This window comes from Macaca fascicularis, chromosome X, assembly GCF_037993035.2.
Source record: "Macaca fascicularis isolate 582-1 chromosome X, T2T-MFA8v1.1".
Taxonomy (NCBI): Eukaryota; Metazoa; Chordata; class Mammalia; order Primates; family Cercopithecidae; genus Macaca; species Macaca fascicularis.
In genome coordinates this window covers 32,372,275-32,390,357 of record NC_088395.1, presented here as the reverse complement: position 1 = coordinate 32,390,357, position 18,083 = coordinate 32,372,275, and the positions used below count along the sequence as shown (strand labels likewise).

Genomic DNA, 18,083 nt, shown 5'->3' with positions numbered 1-18,083 from the left:
AATGAATGTAGGATCAAGAAAATGTACATAATAATGTGTCTCCAGATAATTTCGTGATCATACATTTTATACTCAAAATGAAATATTATAGTGTACCCAGAGCTTGGTATTTTCCAATGCAAACGGCATGTGATTATAGGCAAAAGATGAGTTTGCTATCAGCAGCACATATTAGCTGAAGTATTTTATACTCAAATGATTTCCTGGAAGCTCATTCTATGTCACACATTTGCCTGTATGAATATACAAATGGATAAAGCTATTTGTTTGTTTTGGAAATCGGTGTTGCAGTATCTCAGTGACTTGACTTTAATATCTTACATTATATCAAATAAGCTATAAAATTACACAGTAAAATAAGAGCTTCACAGATCTCTGGAACTATTCCATCCATGTCAGTATGGCACTGTTTCTTACTCTGTTTGAAGTAAAAGTCAAATCACTCATTGGTACAATGATGAAAAAAACCCTAATCGGTTAGTAAAATAGACATGCCAGAATTCCTGTCATTATTTCTATTAACTAAGTTCTCATGGCAGCAGAGTTTGTAAGTTCATCATTGTCATTCAACATGTAAATTACTGCAAATGAGCTAATATTCATTCCTTCCCAGGACCATGGACATTTGATTCAGGAGAGCAGTGACCCTGATCTTATTAAGTTGCCCATTGAATAACGGTCTCCATACCTCTTAACCTGGCATGCTCAGAATGGTAGACCCTTGGCTACACTCATAGTGGATCATTTGTTCATCCTGATCTATTTAATATTATTATAGCTGACATCAATCATAATAGTATTGATTACTGTGGTTTATAATATGGTATTATTGCAGTTTTAATTTAGCTAAATGGTTGAATCCCCATAAGATGCAGTTGTGGGCGTGATTTCTTCTCTCTCCCAACAAATCTCCAGTAGGTGAATGGGCTTCCTACCTTCATTGACTTTTTGAAGGGGGATAGTTTTGAGCTCAGTCTTTTCAATGAATATGTATTTCCTGTTAAAGACATTCATCATTGTCATTATCCAGTAGTAAAAATAGAAAAGCAGTGCATAAATTGTACAGCTGCTGGTTGGGAAGGTTTGAAATTAAATTGTGGTTGATTTTATTCCTGACAGATTTGCATGAATCAAATTACAGAACTATAGTAGGTATTGCTGTGCTTTAACATACATATTTTTTGAAAGTGCAATATAAAACAAATAATATGTAATAAGTTAAAAGAATTACTTTCTAAACAAAATACAACTAAAATAGCACATATGGTTTCAATAGATGTATTGAATTGGAAAGCTACCTAATCATGTTGACAGAGACTATGCAGAAAAACACCAACTTATATATGGAAATCTGCATGTAATAGCAAAAACACTAGCTAAGGCAGAGCTAGAGAGGAATGAGAAACATACACATAAGTAATATTTTCGTTCTTATTTCAGAGCCAATATTAGCAGTTAATTGATTGTGATTGTTTATATGTACAAAGTTAATAATGCCCATAACAGACAAGAGTACATAATTTTAGAAGAATTGCAATATTTGGAAGTTTAGAACAATATTAAGTTGCATTTTATTTTTAAGAAAAAATCATTTTCATGAGAAAATTTTCCAAAATATAATTACTGTGTTAAACCATCAAATCCTGCTTTAAAGTATCTCATATGAAAGGATGAACATAGAATTTCTTAGCATCATAAGTTTTAAGTTACCAAAAGGTTTTCTCTTGAGAGAGTTAAATATTTGAAAGCTTATCCTAAAAGCAGAAATGATCCACTTAGAAGACTTAACTGAAAGGATTTATCATCATGTGTCCATATGCCTAATTTTACTGACAGCGTCAGTTTTATTGGAGTATGAAACACTCTTGGGACATCACCCGTATCATTTCCTGACTCAGCATGCCTTGTACTCTGACTGGCAGCTGCCAGGTCCAAGTGTCTCTGTTTGCCTTAGGGCTCTCTCTAGTAATCAAAGCTCATGAGTGTCAGGTAGTTAAAGCTCTGCATCCCCAATGTTCCCCAGCAAACCTCAACCAATAACAGATAACTTTTGGTGGATAAACACCACTACTCACTCGCTCTTCAGTTAGGGTAAGTCTGAAGCATGATTTATGCTCTGACCCACAATTCTGTTCCAGGATTAAGACCCCATCGAACACAGTAAAAACCTGCCTCATAGGATACTTTTTACTTGCTCCCTGTCTTACCTTACACACACTTACCAGCACCTCCTTGGATCATTCCCAAATACATCCCTTGTCTTAGAATCTGCTTTTAGGGGAACTCTATCTAGGATATTTTTGAAATAAATAATGATATATTTACTGTGTAGTTAGCATCTACATAGAGAAATTCTTAGAAATAGTTTATGCAGGCCGGGCGCGGTGGCTCAAGCCTGTAATCCCAGCACTTTGGGAGGCCGAGACGGGAGGATCATGAGGTCAGGAGGTCGAGACCATCCTGGCTAACACAGTGAAACCCCGTCTCTACTAAAAAATACAAAAAACTAGCCAGGCGAGGTGGCGGGTGCCTGTAGTCCCAGCTACTCAGGAGGATGAGGCAGGAGAATGGCGTAAACCTGGGAGGCGGAGCTTGCAGGGAGCTGAGATCCGGCCACTGCACTCCAGCCTGGGCGACAGAGCAAGACTCCATCTCAAAAAAAAAAAAAAAAAAAAAAACAGTTCATGCCTTTCGTGTGGAATTCTTCAAGTGATTCTGCTGCTCCCTCATTCAGGGAATCCTTAGCTGTTCAATTAGGCCTTGGTATCAATAAATGTGAATTTTTAGGACAAAAATAAGAACATAGCTTATAATAAGAATGACAACTATGATTTACCTTTTGCAATAATAAGAATCAATTTACAGCTAATATTATTCTTTATGGTGGAGTGGAATGTTTTCACCCTAAGATCATGAACAAGACAAGGATATCTGCCCACTTCCCTTTAGTGTTCAACATTGTACTGGAGTTTCAAACCATTGAAAGGAGGAGGAAGGAAGGGAGGAAGTAGGGAAGAAAGAGAGTGAGGAAAGGAGGGAGGGAGAATCGAAGAAAAGAAATAAGAAAATAAGGAGAAAAAGAAAGAAGGAGGAAATAAATGGAAGGAAAGTAAAAATATCAGGCACACATCATTTCAATTGTCTCATCAAAACCAATTATAGTGCAGATGCCTTGTTTGGAGTGAATAAAATGTGCTATACTTTGGGTAACCAAGAGGATGATGAAAAATGTGGCCATATGAAGAAAGCTCACAGGTAGGAGACATGGTAGTCCTAATGTAGATTTTAAATAGGATTAAGAAATAGAGACAACCCTTGTTCAACTTCAACACCGCAAGGGAAAGCTGGTAGTGAGCTTATAAGCCAAAGATAGTGTGTAGCAAAGTCGTTCAAGCCCTCTTGAGTTCAGGTTTTTTGCATTGGTCTTGAGAAATAAAAAATTGTTAGGACAAGTAAATCTAAGGAATGCAGATTGATTCATTCCAAAAATATTTATTGAGCTCTTAATATGGACCACACACTATTCTAAGTGCTTATAAAACAGTGAAGGAGACTAATGAATCTTTGCCCTCATACAGCTTTTATTATAACATTGGGAGACAGAATAGAAGCAAGCAAACAAAGAAAAATGATAAGTAAATATCATGTATTGCTAGGTGATACGTATTTTGGGGGAAAAAACAAAACAGAATCTGTTAAGGGGATATAGGACCACTACAGGGGTAGATGTAGGTATAATTGAAAGTGGTGGGATTGCAATTTCAAATAGGGTAGAAATGACCTTTGAGCAAAGATTGGAAGAAGGTAAGGGACTCAGCCATGGAGTCTGAGTAAAGGCCCAAATGTGCGACCGAGCTTTTCTTAATCGAACACCAACAAGAAGGCCAAAGTGGCTGAAGCAAAACAAGCCAGCAGAAGAGTAGAAAGAGATGAGGTTATGGGAGTTGTGAGTGTCCAGATTGTGGAGGGCCTTTGGGGCCATTGTAAAGAAGATTCTAAATGAGATGAGAGCAATTGTTAAGTTTTTGAGCAGTTGAGTGGCACGATCTCAATCATGTTTTAAAAGGATCACACTGGCTTCTGGGTTGAGAGTAGAACTGTAGGGGGCCAATAGTAGAAGCCACAAGAGTTGAAAAAGCAACATGGCACAAGTATACATATGTAACAAACCTGCACGTTATGCACATGTACCCTACAACTTAAAGTATAATAATAATAAATAAATTTAAAAAAAAAAAAAAAAAAGAAAAAGATAAATGCTGGTGGCTTGGACTCAGTCAGTAGTGAGAGAATGTCAGATTCTGGAAATATTTTCAAATTAGAGATAGCAGATTTATTTCTCTGGTCACGCAGAAACTTAAGCATGTGTCTATGAAAACCCATTCTCAGCAGACTTGGGGCCGAGTTAGAATTTCGGTGACATAAAACTTAGCAGAAGATCCCTTGAGAGATGTACATTTTCTTCTCATATTTTAGGCTTCGATACTTCAGTCTTGTGTTGAAGTAGGGACAAAAGTACTGACAACAGGGATTTTTAATACACTGGTTAAGATCTTTCAACTCTGGAATCTGTTTCATAGCATGTAAGCACAAATTTAATAATACCAATTACTTAAATGAAGGCAAAATTATGCCACGGGCAAAGTGACTGCTTCTATTCTGGTATTAGGAGAATCAGATAATAGCAAAAGGCACCATATGTACAAATCCAAACAACAAATCTGAAGGAAAATAAAAGAATGATTGTTTATATGCATATTGTAATAGAGGGGCATATTAGATAAAGGGTTGAATTTCACCAATTTAATAATATTAGAATAAAAGAATATTGCAATTACTCTAAGTAATCATGACTCATATAAAACTTCAAAGCAAAATTTGCTTGCAAATGCTTTTTGAATTCTACTTGAAATTTCTAATAGAACAGTTTAATGCATGAAAAAGATGATTTTTATTAATATATTGTGACTTTGTAGAAACTGATCTTTTGGACTCTACATAAACATTCGCAATAATGTGATCAGTGGTTTCTCTTAGAAAAATGGAGTTTTTCAACACATTTATTCAGTCTTAAATATAATTTGTTTCTTCAACAGTTTATATGACTCGGGATTTATTTGATTTGCTGTATATAAATGTGTGTATTTTCAAATATTAATCATTAACTGTAATTTAAGTCATGCTTAAGTTATTTCTATAGTACATTATTTTTCATTTGTATTATATGAAAAGATTTGTATTATAGAGAAGAGATTATGGATATTTGCTGCATTTCAGTCATGCCCAGCTCATATTTATATGTGCTTTGGTACAGTTTTCTTTTATGTTTTATACAAATCTCTCTTTTGTAGGAAATTATCCATTCTTTTTCCCCCACCATTATGTTATCAAGCCTAGCAGTTGCCCTACCTTGACTATTATGCTGCAATTTACTCCCAACTCTGCTAAAATGCACTTTAAGAACGCACTCCTACTCCTTCCATTCTCCCAGCAACACTATTTTCATAATCCCCATCATGTAAAGTGTAGAAAGCAGAAACTTCCATATTAAAACTTACAAATCATGAGGCTGGTAGAAGTTTTGAAGTTGCAATTAAGTTGTGGGGAGGTTTTCCTTTTATTCACAAATGATTGAAGCTGTGCTTCAACCAATTACGTCATTTTTTATGTGTGATATATAATTACCAATTCGTTAATTATGCAAAGACAATGCATCATCCTATGAAGAACATTTTGGTCCAAATACATAGTTGTGTTTAGAAAGTGTTTTCTCACATGGGGACAATAAACCATGAAGAAAAAATTAAAAGATCAATTTACCATAGAGCCACCAAAAATAACTTTTTAACTTTTTTTAGAAGCTCCGTAAAACCTAGTTAATAAGTACTTTAATGCCTTTTGATTGAACACAATTCCCAATTCGATATGTCATTAATGTAGTGCCTGGTAGCTGGATGGGATGTAAAGAGTGTAAGAATTGGATTTATATAGGGTGTTGCCTTTATCTGTCAGATAAAGACAAATTCCAGAGAGTGAAAATGAACTGGAGTTTGAGTCTTTGGTTCTCTTATTTCTCATTTTCAATTTTAAGATAGATCTACTCCCCAACGGCTGCTGTCACAACAGCTACTAATGGGTTTTTCTAATCCCTTTTTCTTAGAAATGAAAGTTATATGCTCCTCTGCTAACCAAGTTACAAAGTGTCTCAAGGCATTTCTGATGCCTAAAACTGCTTAAAGCTATTATTTTCACCTTCCCAAAATATGAGGACAATAGTGCCTAGGGTTTTATAAGTCTATAAACATGTATACCTACATTTAAGTATGTGTATAACCTATTTAACTGCAGTACTACATTTTTCAAGAAGGTGATACATACACACAACCACCAGGAAGAAAAAATAGTATCTTTGTTGTTGTTGTTGTTGTTGTTTTTCTCCATTACTGTATCTGGAACTCCTAGAACAGCACCTAGCACTTAATAGGTACTGAATATACATCTGTTGAATTAGTGAGTGATAGTCTGATACACGTAGGTGTGGACTCTGAGACAGAAGAAGACAGGGCAGTTTTAATCAGTGCCAGTACTAAAAGAGAAAACCACTTTTACTACTCTTTACATCATATCCTAACTCACTGAGTTAAATCATCTAGACATGTGAATTCTACAAATGTATACATATATAAGCATGAAGAAATTGTTCTAGGTTTGTATATACTGAATCTAAAACAATCATTTATGAAAATGTGTGACAGGGAACCCACATATAATTAAAACATTACTAACATTTTTCCTCATCATTGAACTTTCATTATGTGGTTATGACAAGCAGTAGAGTAGAGAGTTTAGCAAAGCACTGTGTTGGAACCTAAAAAACTTAGAAAGATTTAACCTGATTGTTGATAGTTGTACCCTTGGGCAAGTAATATAAAATAATTAGGCCTGGTTTTTAACGTTGAGATTAAATCAGTGATAATAATCGCCCCTGCCTACTCAACTGTACTATTGTGAAGATACAGTGAAATCATGTAGGACTATGTAGGAAAATTCCTGTTAAAATGTATAATTATATAAATTTCAAGATTTAAAAAATGCATATTGCTTTGTCAAACACCCCAAATTCTAAGAAAGTTATAAATTTCCATGTAAAGTATCCTAAAAACAAATTACCTTTAAGAATGTGTTAAACTTTATAAAATTATATGTTTGTATATTTTAAAAACTGTAAATAAAATGTTAACCACATAAAATATACATAAAGTTATTTCCAGATTTGGCAAATATTCTAAAGCTAAAAAAAGTTAAAACAAGAGAATACATACAAGTTAAAACATATTTGCTTTTGACAAAATCTTCCTTAGAGGATCTTATAAACTTTTGATCATATTCTTTTATTGTACAGATGTTCCTTGACTTATGATGGGGTTATATCCGGATAAACCCATTGTAAGTTGAGACTTTTGTCTGTGGAAATGCATTCAATACACTTAACCTACCAAATATCATGGTTTAGCCTAGCTTACCTTAAACATGCTCTGAGCAACTATGTTAACCTACAGTTGCGCAAAGTCATAGAACACAAGGTCTATTGTATAATAAAGTGTTGAATACCTCATTCAATTTATTGAATACTATACTGAAGTATGGTTTCTAATGAATGTATATCCCTTTCGCACCACCCTAAAGTTGACAAATCATTAAGTAGAACCATTATAAGACAGGGACCATGTGTATTTCCAAGACTAGTTGTTACTTGTTCAGGAGTAATTTTTTTATTCTATTTATGTAAGGTATAAAACAAATAACTCACTTTATTGTGTATTTATCTTGAGGTACAGAAATGCAACTCTAAATTATTTCGAGATTCTGTGTACCATAACTTTTACCAAGAAGAGGATGCTGTTTTCTAGCTTGTTTTTAATTGTTGTTTTATTTTGTGCTTTAGTTTTTTAATGAAATGTGTTAATTTTTTTCCATTTCTATTTCAGTAACTTAAAACACATTGTTCTAATTGTGAGTTAAGAACCATGACAAAAACTATTGAAAAACATTGAAACTCTAAGCAAAGAATGATTTAATCAGTATTTTTTTGTGTGTGTCTTTTTTTTCTTTGGAGTCTTTACGTTTGTTTTTGTTGTTTATCTTGTTTGTTGTCTTTCCTTTGCCATTAAAAAAGCTAGTTTGTATTTATTTTTTTCCCGGTTAAATTTGAAACCATGAACTTATTAAAATTGTAATACTATTACACTGAACCTTATGAATTGCCATCATGCTTTTCAAAATGTTTAAATATTGGCAATATCATATAGTTTAATACAATGACTTGTACCCAAGTCTGCTTATTTCTGAATATTAATATATATCATTCAACATCCTGAGGGGAAAAAAAATCAAGAACTTTGTGTTGTAAATCACAAATGATTAACACACCAATTCCCAAATTTAATTTGCCAAACCACAGGCAAAAGAGTAAAGAGTGTTATCAATAAGGAAATCCATGGAGCTTCCAAAAAGGTAAAAAAAAAAAAATGAGTGTTAGCTTCCTGCTCCCATATCATGGTTTTTGTTAATTTCTTTTTTTTTTTTTAGAAGAATGCATTTGGGTACAGAATGATTGTGTAAAAGAGCGATTTTGCTTTTCTGTCCCCTGTGTAAAACACTATGATGGAAAGCACATTTCCCCAACATCAGTAGCATTAGTTATATATAAAACAGGCGTAATATTACCAAATATGTTTTCTATTTTATCAAAATAGTTTACTGTCATCAATATTAATTTTTGCAAGTTTGATTATATTTTATCATGAATGGTAGCTACCTATGAAGTTGCTTAATCATTTATACTAAATTTTCATTTATCAAAATAATAAGATGCTCATGATTGCATATTTAAATAGAATTAAAAAGTATAACATGAATTTTTAAAAAGAATATTCCATTCATCAGTGATAATCAGTTTTTGAGGTTTTCTTGGATTGTTGTATTGCCTTGGAATTTTTCCTCCATAAGCCCTACCTGCCCCTCCTCTGCTGAGTCACACAACACTAAAAGCATATCCTGACTCTAAGAAATTTGGAATCAGAGAATGCCATATATTTTTAACGAAGAGAAAAGTACTTACTTCTATACAACCCTCCTTTGCCATGCGTGTGAGCCAATTTTTCTATTTGGATTTTCTATAAAATGATTTAGGCAATGTGTACAACTTAACACAAGATGTACGTATCATAAAAGGACTGGTAAAATTGTTTTCAATTTACTTAGTGCTGATGGACTAGTAAAGTGATCATTGGATCAGTAAAGTGCAGGGTTTTTTGTTTGTTTGTTTTTCTTTTTGTTCTTATTGATGCTCTGTGGCATCTGGAGAAATGGGCAGACATAATTTTGAGTAAAGGACTTCTTTGTTAGATACCTAATGTACTGTGAGGAAACCATAAGGAAGCTCAGCCAGGAAATGCATATGGACTTCTATTCCACTGTTTAACAGGGAATGACCAGTAAAAGTAAAGTAGAATAAACAAGCAATTACCCGAATAGCTCACATCTGACCAGACCTGAATACCTGTCTACAATGGTTGAACAGAGTAACAAATCTTAGAGGTTCAATGATTCAATTCAAACTGGATTTTCATAAGCAAGTTCAACTCAACTTTTTACTTCAAGTCAACAACTTTTTACTTCAAGCCAAGTGCTATGCTTAACACTCTAAAAGATAAGAAAGAAATATTAAGGAATAATCATGGTACTCTAGTAATTTATAATGTTATTGAATATACATATTATAGTTATACAAACAAGTTAGAAAGTAATAAAGACATTAAGGACATAATCCAAGCAAAAATATATAAGACATGAGTGTAACTGAAATCATGAAAAGAAGAAAGCAGCGCAAAAAGCAGAAACTAGGAAGAATTTTATAGAGGAGAAATACTTAGGCTGAGGTGAATATAATTGGAATCTGGACTAATCTTGAATCTGATAGCTGACAGTTATTATTTATGTGCCAGGACACATTCTAAACACTTATAGTAACTTGTATGGTCATCATAACAGCCCTACGAGGAAGGCTCTATTGTTATTACCCAAACTCAGAGAAAAGGAGGTCCCAAGGAGTTAAGTGACTTGCTCAGGTGAGATCGTTTTTAAATATCATAGTTGAAGTCCCACTCTGGATGTTCAAGCTCCAGAGTTTCTGCTCTTAAGCACTACACTATACAGTTTCTTGATGCAGAAAATGTTTTTAACTTTGAAAACAAAGTCAGTAAGGGTAAAACAATTGTATCAGAAGGACGTGTCTGAAGAATAAAAAAGAGACTATCCTTCACTTTGTTATTCACTTTGATTATCCTTCCAAGTGTCTCTGCTGGCAAAGCACTAGGAAATCAAGCTGGATAAAAACTGTGAATCCAGTTTTTTCTTTTTCTTTTTCCCTGGAGTCTTGATTGCCTAAAAGATGGCCTTGAAAGTGTCCAAAAAGCTATATGTCATCATGCATGGATTTTGGACAGGGATAATCCTTAAAATGGCAGGATAAATTGGACACAAGAAAAAATAAAGAGATAAAAAATAAGTAAGGAGATATTTGTGTTCAGCATAGCTGGACCAATTTAGAAACCATACCCTGAATTCAGGTAGCTGTACCAGGACTCTCATTATTAAAGTTCACTCAGGAGATGTCCAACATCCTAGATTACCCATTTTCCTGTGTTAGTGCAAAATGGTTAAGTAAATCTATCTGGTAAAATAAATACTCTGATTGGTTGAGGAAAGGTTTTCTGGAAGGTATAAATAATTCCACCATGGCAACAGAACCAAGAGTCTCTGACTGTCTACCAATCTATAGACTTAAATTTTTTTCCCTGTACTTTCTTCTAGCTCCTTCTATTTCTGTTATCCCCAAAACACCTTGATATAGCCTTAAGCAAAATCGACCATCAAAGGGCTAACTCCCTCCTCCTGCTGGGTGCCTTCTCTGTTGGGCCCTAACAGCAGTGCATCTAAGCTCCCATCTTGACATTTTACTTATCCCCTTTCCCACCACCCTTAAATAAAATTCTTTTGTGTCAAAGTTTTATTTAAGTGATGGAAATGGCTAAGATTGTCTACAGGGTTGGGTTTGGAAGAAAAGAGGTCTGGAAAGGGAATATAGCAAAATACCAGTATTTTCTGAGCAAGTGTGGAAGAGATTAAAAGTTACCCCTAGTGACTTTCAAATTCGTATCTCTAGTAAAGATTTCTCTCCTGAATCATGACATATATATGCATTTTATATATTCACTTAGAAATATAGTAAACATCTTAAATTTAGCATATAAAAATCTTACACCCTAACCTTATCCTCCTGCAATTTTCCAGATTATAGTTAATGGCAGTTCCATTATTCCACTTGTCTGTGCCAAAATTCTTCATGTTATCCTTGAATCCTTTCTCTACCAACACACATGTAATTGGCCACCAAATCCTAAGGACTCTCGGCCTTTACAATGTATCCAGAATTCACTCCTGCCTCCACTCTGATCCAGATCAAACCACCATTATCTCCAGCATGGATGATTGCATTTGTCTCTTAACAACTTCTCCCTCCTTCCCTTCTCCCACGTAGACTCTAGTCTCAACATATTAGCCAGAGATACCTATTTAAATGAAAAGTCAGATTACATCCCCCGCTTCTTTTCCAAAGCCCCAATGCTCCCCAACCCCCTCAAAGTAAACAGGGAAGCCCTTATGTTCATAAGTCCCTCCGCGGGTTACCCACCTCATTCTGATATTTCTCTGGTGGTCGCTGACTCATACACTCCAGCCATAATAACTTCCTCCATGTTTCTTGACCACTCCTCCCGGCACATTCCAGTGTCAGGGCCCTTATACTTGCTTTAGCCGCCTGGAATATTATTTTCATGATTTTTCTTTAAATGGTTAATTTTTTCTTTAAATGGATAATTCTTTAAATGGTGCATTTCCTTCAGATCTTTACTTCAAAACTGCCTTCTTGATAAGGTCTTCCCTGACCCCTCCTATCTAAAATTCTGACCCCCCACTTTATCCTTCATTTCCCCTTACCTGCTTTCATTTGCTCCTCAGCACTGAACTACTATCTAATTGAGTATATAGTTTAGCCTTTTCTCTGTTTACTTTATTCTCCTATAGAAGGTGAGATTCCAGAGAGCGGGACTTTTTCTTTCTGGATCACTACTATATACCCAAGATATAAAATATGACGGTCTCAGGTCGGGCGCAGTGGCTCACGCCTGTAATCCCAGCACTTTGGGAGACCAAGGTGGGCGGATAACAAGGTCAGGAGTTCAAGGCCAGCCTCGCCAACATAGTGAGAGCCCCATCTCTACTAAAAATACAAAAAATTAGCTGGGCGTGGTGGCGTGCGCCTGTAATCCCAGCTACTTGGGAGGCGGAGGCAGGTGAATTGCTTGAACCTGGGAGGCGGAGGAGGTTGCAGTGAGCAGAGATTGCACCACTGGAGTCCAGCCTGGGTGACAGAGTGAGACTCTGTCTCAAAAATAAATAAATAGATAAATAAATAAATAAATAAAGACTGTCTCATGGTAGGTTTTCAACAAATATTTCTTGAGTTAATGAATGAATACAGAGATGTAGCTGTTAGACACACAGAGAGAAACCTAGAATATAATATTACTAGTTAAAACTAGAGAGGCTAGGGTTGTGTGATGAAAACTGTGCCTAACTGTATTGAATCCTGCCAAGGAGGGAAAGATGCAGTGGGGAAGCTATTGGAATTTCCTTCAGGAAATAAATATGGTTAAAAATGTGAATTATAAGTGCTTCCAGCTATCTGCTATTGTTAGTCCTTCAGAGAAATGAAAACTGAGAAATCATTAAAAGCAATTTTATCATTTCTTTTAAAAAATAAAGTTCGATATATTTCAAACCAGAATATCACTGAAACACTGAAATCATTTTTAGGGGAAAATGCACTAAAACAACAATTGATTTCATATTATCTTATATTTTAACTTATGCTTTTATATATTTGTAATTTTATTTCATTTGAAAACTTTTTTCTAATTGAAACTTTTTGAGAGAACACTGACAACTTCTGATGTAAAATTTTATTACTGAGGACAAACTTTTAAACAGAAGACAAATTAGCCAATTAATGTTTGTATATACATCCCACAGTGGACATATTATTTAAAATCTTAGCTTGGAAAGAGTTGTAGATTTGTGAAGGTATATGTCAGCTTATTTCTAGGTATGAAATACAGGAGCAAAGACACTTGTAAATTATAGCCATCCTTATTTAGTAATTGGATGTTGAAGATTAAGAAACGACTGAATTGAATGACCACAGAAATGGGACAGAGGAAATGATGTTTGTTTGTTTGCTTGTTCGGCTCACTGCAACCGCCACTTCCCAGGTTCAAGCGATTCTCCTACCTCAGCCTCCTGAATAGCTGGGATTACAGGCACCCACTGCCACACCTGGCGAATTTTTGTATTTTTGATAGAGACGAGGTTTCATATGTTGGTCAGGCTGGTCTCAAACTCCTGACCTCAAGTGATCCACCTACCTCGGCCTCCCAAAGTGCTGGGATTATAGGCGTCAGCCACCCAGCCTGGCCGCTATTTTAAATAATAGAAGTTACACTGGCACTTTTCACAGTATTTGGGAGGCAATGAACTTTGCTATAGGTTAAAAAAAAAAAAAAGATATTTAAAACTTCAGTAAATTATTTTCAGTTTACTTTCATCAAAAGTGATTAACAGTAAGTTCAATTTGTCAGATATTGCTCTCCCCTACTCTAGTTCTGTTCAGGTTCTGCAATATCTACTTTGACATTTATACACATAAGTTTACCATTTAGATGGCAAAGGCAAGCTCTGAAATGAAAATCTCTGACAGCAAGGGAGTAGTTGTCACTTTACATTAAATGCAAGAAAAACTAAACAGTAGAAGTCTATCCCTTATGATAAAGAATGGAGCATAGTTAAGGGTTGCTTGAGACCTTTATCTTAAATGATTAGTTGACAAATAGGTCCCTTGTTTGTTTCCTAGATAAATTATCTGTATTCTCTGGCTTCTCCTTTTATACTGTTAAAGACACATACTCCGCAACACTTGAATAAACAAAGCATTTTTATGTCCAAATTATTTCTGTATGTGTCTCCTTTAAAAACCGATTATCTTCTTAAGGGAGAGACTCACATTTTAAAGTCTTTATTTTCATATCTCAAATTTGAGACTGATACTGTGTGTTATCAATAAACACTTATTTAAACAATAAGCTTTTCAATAGATAAATGAACTGAAGCCACATGGCTTATAGATATCTGCTTTTCCTTTAGGTATCTGGATTTCATCTGCCAGTTGTAAAAGTTACCATGCTGTCTAATTTTTCTCTATTCACAGTATATATTCAGGGTCTTATTCAATTTATTGAAGACGGAGAACCAGAGATGCAAATATCCTATTTCAAAATATTGAGGACTCGAGTTGTATAAATTCATGTACAGATGCCTTTCAGAAATTAAAATTTCTTTTTTATGTATATTTAGAATTTCCTTTTGCAGGAAGATTGGCTAAAAATAACTATCTTACAGAATTTCAGTGGAGTAGTGAAGTGGTCAAGTCATAGGGGCATGTCAAAATTAAGAAGGGAGTTGACTAAAAAGTTGGTACTTTATCATTCTGACATCATGTTTTCAGATAAGGAATTATTCAGGGAGAGAAATAGAAATGCTATATTCTATAGTGATTCTAGGGATTTTTATATCACCATAGCAACTACAAGGGACTATGGCTTCATTTTTAGAGAGTCAGAAAGTATAAAGATCACTTATTTCTAGACAAACGAAAATAGTAAAATGCTATCAGAGATCTCATCTCTGACTTTAAACTATGGAAAGTGCTACAAAATTTTCTTTGGTGCACATACCATTTTTCTGTGTGTAATGCCTTGGGGACACAAATATGTGCAGGGACTTTAAAAAGGATTTATTTCCTGGACTCCAGCCAATTTTGACAGCATTCTCTGAGAATGCACCAAGGAGCTAATATCTAGATATCCAGGGAGTATGACATCCCCTGCCCCGGTTTTTGCTTTTTGCTTTTCTCATTTAAGATGAAAAGTTTTCCTGCATTTGCAACATGCTGCCCAGCATTGCCAAAACCGTTCATAACTTGATGCTGAGCAATCCTACAGCATTCCAAAGAATTGATAGCTCTCCAGAGACTCAGATTAAAATCAGGAAGCTTTGCAAGCTCAAATCCTCAGAGTATACATACACACACACATACATGCACACACACAAATGATATCAAAGCCATAACTGGACAACTTTTATATGCTGATGGGGAAGATCCTTTATCTCTTTCCTTGAATTTTTTCTCCATGGGTGCTTACAGCTATGCATTTAAAGGGTTTGGGCCGTCTGTGTACTAACAAATGTGATTGGTTACCCATTCTGAATTTAAGTAATCAGCCTTTCATTCAGCTGGCTGCTTGGTATCAAGTGGAGAACTTTGTAGCCTTATGGATCTTTGTCATTGGACTGGCAGCCAAGCAAGAATGATGGAGTCAGTGACTTAAAAAATTTAGAGTTGAATCAAATCAAGTACTTGTGAAATCAGGCTTCCCAGGTCAGGCAAGTTAACAGAAGCAGCCAAGAAGATATGTTGGTGCATAGTTCTGGCACCTGACCTAATCAGGGTAGTGGAATAACCCTAAACATTCCACCCAAGACTCTAGGCTTGGAGCCATCAGAAGATGGTAGTAAAATTCTACCAGGTAAATAAAAGTAAAGAAATAATACTAGAGATATGCTTGAGTTCAATGACTTTTAGGGCATTAATCATAGGTATTAAATCCATTGTATCTCTTATTATAATTTCAACTATATTTTAGATTCAGGAATACATGTGCAGGTTTGTTACATGGATATATTGATATTGTTTGATGCTGAGATTTGGGATATGAATGACCCCGTCACCCAGATAATGAGCATAGTATCCAACAGTTTCTGTTTTACTATGAGTTTTGTTTTTATCAGTAGTAAACTTTTCTTCAATAAACAAGTCTCTGATGTCAAATATGGCATACTGCAATGTTGTGCTAAGCTATTTTTGATTTTGTAGTGAAAGAGAATGACAGCAAAAGACAGTCTGGTCTGCTTACATTTATGTTTTCCACTTCCAACATGCTGCTGTTGCTCTTGATAAGATCACCAATGGCCTCCTAAATTGCCCAAGTTGACTTTTCCCTCCTGGTCCTAGCTGCATCTGACTGGTTGACAGCTCTCTCCCTCTTTGTGGTTCTCCTCCTGCGTCTGATGACTATTATTCTTTAGGGATACTCATCTCCTTCCTCTGCCCATGCTTTCCACAGAGGTTCATCTTTATGCCACATTTCTTCTCACTCTTTTCACTCTAAACACCTTTCCTGAGCAATCTGACCACCCCTAGTCTTATTCAACATCACACATATTCCAATGACTCAATTTTCTATGTGAAATTGCTAAAAGACAGTTTTAACCTGAATTCCTCCAGATAAGTAAATTCTCAGACTATTTCTGTGTTGGCTTGTTCTTTCTTTTGTATGGTAATACCTGACCTATCAGATAAGTGCTTTTTCCACAGAGTTAAATTGAGGTGCTAAACAAAAGAAATAGTGAAAGCTTTCCATTACAAGATGTACATAGACTTGAAGAGAATGCCTTGAAATTTTATTTTAAAAACACCTTCTTTATCTGAAATTCACTCACATCACCCATAACTGTTGTATCTTATTCTGTTGCTGAGATGATATATAAGACATGAGAACACAGTTGCTTTTTTTAAGGTTCCCATTGTAAGCATTGGCTTTTATCTTTTACAACTGATACTGTCCATAGTCTCACCTGCCTCTACAGCTTAGTTGTTGCGCAAGGCATGTCCTCATGCACCATAAACATGAAATCTTAGAATAACGCAGAAAACCCTCTAAGTTTTATTGTTAACTTCTTTCCTGTTTCCCTCTCTAATTGTGAAGTTTTCTTCAGAGCCCATCATCTGGAAAGCTGTACAATCAGCAGCAGTCACTCCCTATTTAACCCAGTCTCCAACTTACAAATGATTAAAATCCTTCCCAATTTTGACTGAAGATAGGCAAGAATATTCCCTTTGTTTTGGGAGGCCAAGGCAGGCAGATCACGAGGTCAGGAGATTGAGGCCATTCTGGCTAACACGGTGAAACCCCATCTCTATTGAAAACCAAACACCGCATGTTCTCACTCATAGGTGGGAACTGAACAATGAGATCACTTGGACTCGGGAAGGGGAACATCACACACCGGGGCCCATCATGGGGAGGGGGGAGGGGGGAGGAATTGCATTGGGAGTTATACCTGATGTAAATGACGAGTTGATGGGTGCTGACGAGTTGATGGGTGCAGCACAGCAACATGGCACAAGTATGCATATGTAACAAACCTGCACATTATGCACATGTACCCTAGAACTTAAAGTATAATAATAATAATAAATAAATTTAAAAAAAAAAGAAAAAAAAATACAAAAAATTAGCCGGGCATGGTGGCGGGCGCCTGTAGTCCCAGCTACTCGGGAGGCTGAGGCAGGAGAATGGTGTAAGTAAACTCAGGAGGTGGAGGTTGCAGTGAGCCTAGATCACGCCACTGCACTCCAGCCTGGGCGACAGAGCAAGACTCCGTTTCTAAAAAAAAAAAAAAAAAGATTCCCTTTTTTGATACTTGTTAACATTTATATTTAGTCAGGAAACACAAGATCTCTGGATGACAGAATATACCATTAATTACTCAAAAGCATCTTAGGGCAAGATGTTTATCTGTGAGTGCAGGGGTTGTAGTACAGGAGAGAAACCCCAATATTGTGGATCTCAGAGCTTATATACAACACCTGATGCATCAGGAGGAGAGTGAGAGAGACAGACATACAGAAAGACAGAGACTTTGCTCTGGGATATAAACCAAAGATCTAAGTCTATTATTTTTGGAATATAAGTTGAAATGTAATCAAAGGGCTCTTAGAGATAAAAGTTTTTAAGTCTCTCCGGAGCAATGCACTAAATTCCAAGGTAAGCTTGCCATTCAGT

General features: G+C 35.6%; 1 protein-coding gene across 14 annotated transcripts in view; it reads left to right on the top strand.

Annotated features, from left to right (window-relative positions):
• The window catches only part of DMD (dystrophin), a 2,153,717-nt gene that overhangs the window by 919,590 nt on the left and 1,216,044 nt on the right, over window positions 1-18,083 (top strand). The gene's annotated exons all lie outside the window — the stretch shown is intronic.